At 37.7% G+C, this 3,274-nt stretch overlaps 1 pseudogene; it reads right to left on the reverse strand.

Moving 5' to 3' along the window:
* Positions 1-1,451: 1,451 nt before the first annotated feature.
* LOC138095171 (ubiquitin carboxyl-terminal hydrolase isozyme L5 pseudogene) lies at positions 1,452-2,630 on the reverse strand (annotated as a pseudogene).
* Between the last annotated feature and the right edge of the window lie 644 nt (positions 2,631-3,274).

A 3,274-nucleotide genomic window follows, 5' to 3' on the forward strand; every position in this document is an offset into this window, starting at 1 on the left:
TTCTCAACACCCATGCCAGTATTTGTCATCTTTTCTCCTTTTGGTGATGGCAATTCTAACAGACATGAGGTGATATTTCATTGTGGTTTTAATTTGCATTACCCCAATGACTAGTCATATTGAGCATTTTACATGTACCTGTTGGCTCTTCATGTATCTTCTTTCTTCGATCTTTTATTTGGGTCCTTACCCTTGGGTTATTTGAGTTTTTGCTATTGAATTGTATGAGTTCTTTATGTTTTGAATATTAACCCCTTATCAGATATATGGAGTTATATATATCAGATATATATCCCCTTATCAAAATATGAAAATTTTTTTCTCATTCTGTAGGTTATCTTTTTATCTGGTCATGGTTTCTTTTTTTATGCACAACTGTTTAGCTTGATATAGTCTCAGTCGTTTATTTTTCATTTGTTGCTTATACTTTAAGTGTCATATAAAAAAATCATTATCAAGACCCATGTCAAGGAACTTTTGTTTCAATGTTTTCTTCCAAGAATTTCATGGTTTCAGGTCTAACATTTAAGTCTTTAGTCATTTTGAATTAATTTTTGTGACCAGTATAAGATATGGGTCTGGTTTCATTCCTTTACACATAAATACCCAATTATCCGAGTATTATTTATTGAAAAGACTAACTTTTCTCCACAGAGTATTCTTGGCTCTCTTCTCAAATACTATAGTTGACCATATATGTTTGGGCTCTTGATCCTGCCCCATTGGTCTATCTGTCTATTTTTATGCCAGTGCTTCAAATTGTAGTGCTGGAAAAGACTCTTGAGAGTCCTCGGGACAGCAAGGAGATCAAACCAGTCAATCCTAAAGGAGATCAACACTGATTATTCACAGGAAGGACTGGTGCTGAAGCTGAAGTTACCATACTTTAGCCACCTGATGTGAAGAGCCAGCTCACTGGAAAAGACCCTGATACTGGGAAAGATTGAGGACAAGAAGAAAAGTGGCCCACAGAGGATGATGGTTGGATGGCAACACCGACGCAATGGACATGAGTTTGAGCAAACTCCAGGAGACAGTGAAGGACAGGGAAGCCTGGTGTGCTGCAGTTCATGGGGTCACAAAGACTTGGTAACAGAACAACAAATGTCAGTGCCATATTATTTTGATGACTATAGTTTTACAGTAGAGTTTGAAATCTAAATGTGAAATCTCCTGCTTTGTTCTTCTTTCTCAGGATGTCTTTGACTATTTTAAGAGTTTTCTCTACTTCTATAACAAATGCCATTGGGATCTTCATAGGGATTGCACTGAATCTATAGAAATGGTTTTGGTAGTATTGACATTTTAACATATTATTTCTTTCAATCCATAAACAAGGCACTTTTCCATTTATTTGAGTCTCCTTTGATTTCTTTTTTTTTTTTCTCTGAACACCGCTTTTATTTAGTATGCACCACATGCAAATGATGCAGGTAGAGAGAGTTTATGAATCCATGCATTAAAGACAAGACAGACTGGTACTATTGCCAAACGTGCACTGAGTCAGTGAGAAAGTTGCTCAAGGTTCTTTATACTTAATGGTTTCCATGAAGATAAGCGCAGAAGCAGAAATGTATGCACATCCCAAAGCATCTTCTTCATTTGGTTTCCTGTGCTTTCTTTGCATTCTGCTTTTCTTTTGCCTTTTCTACTAGTGGTATTAACTGCTGGTGTTCTGCTAAAGTCTTTAACAATTCCATAATGAATGGCAGATAATTGTGCTTCCTTCTGATATTTTCAATCTTGTATCTTTTTAACTTCTGTACTTCCTCTTCAATAAGCATCTGATTTTTGGCAACCTCTGACTGAATAGCACTTAACATATTACCGCCCTGATCTGTATCCATGGGTTCCTCAGCAAGTTGTCTTTGTAACTCTGCTATCTTCTGTTCATATATCATTTTTCTGTCAGACACAATAGCCATTAAGTTAAATCGAATTTCACCTTCACTGTACTTTTGTATCCTTTTTTCTATGACTGGCCTCACTGCACTGATCCAGTCATCTTGATTGCATGCACCTAAGTCAATCGGTCCTTCTCTTAATCCATCTAGTTCATACAGTCTCCCATTAACAGGAACATAACTGACAAAGTGAAAAGCATCTTCTTCTTTTGCTGCTGTCTTAGCGTCAAACTCAAACATTTGCTGTCTGGCAAAACTGTTGTGCACTTGTCGGATGACATCTGAATTACTCAGCGCCAAACCTTTCATAGCTGCATCAAAACTTTGTGAAAATTCTTTAAACTCTGATAATGTCTCTCCTAAATGGACATCTTGATGAGTACAGTTCAATAACACACTTACTATGGCTTGAGTAGCACAAGCATTATTAATTACCTGCTTGGCAAAAAAGATTGTGTCCAGTCTGGAGTCCTGAACCACAGAGCCTGCTGGTTCTTCTCCTGGTTGCCACTTGAAAAGAAAAATCAACCCATGAACTGGCTTTAATTTTTCAAAATTCTCAGGCTCTAAACTCCATATTTCTTCTACTTGGGCGCCTCGGCAACCAAATCCTTTAATGAGTTTGGTGAAGACCCCGGGGTCGCTCTCCATGAGGCACCACTCCCCGGCATTGCCCGTCATGGCCCCGGCCGCGCGCCGCCCCGCTCCACCTCCGGCTCCGGGCGCCCCGGCCCTCGCTCCTGCCAGCAGCGGCCACTGAGCTCGGCAAACCCGCCGCGGGCTCTCCTTTGATTTCTTTCATCAATGTCTTAACAGTTTTCACCATAGAGGTTTTCATCTCCTTAAATTTATTCCGAAGTATTTTATTGTTTATGATGCTATTATCAACGGATCACTTTCTTTGCTTCTCAGAAATGTCACTGTTATAGTAATGCTACTGATTTTTATATGTTAATTTTGTATCCTACAACTTTTCACTGATTAGAGCTAATACTTCCTTGGTTGAGTCTTTATGATTTTCTATATATATATAATCGTATCATCTGCAAATAGAGACAATTTTACTTTTTCTTTTCCAATTCTCGTATCTTTTATTTCTTTTTCTTTTCCAGTTGCTCTACCTAGGACTTCCAGTACTGTGTTGATAAGAGTGGTGAGTGGACACCCTTGTCTGTTCCTTAGAGGAAAAGCCATCAACCTTTTACCATTGGGTACGATATACATTCATTTTTAGAAACTCAAGTACATACAGACTAAAATGATATCAAAATATATCTCTGTATGGTTATACTAACCATTATTTTTTCATTATTATCATCCACATTAAACATGTATTTTATTATAGAAATTAAAATTTTAATTCCTATCTT

This window comes from Capricornis sumatraensis, chromosome 19 (genome assembly GCF_032405125.1).
Source record: "Capricornis sumatraensis isolate serow.1 chromosome 19, serow.2, whole genome shotgun sequence".
NCBI lineage: Eukaryota > Metazoa > Chordata > Mammalia > Artiodactyla > Bovidae > Capricornis > Capricornis sumatraensis.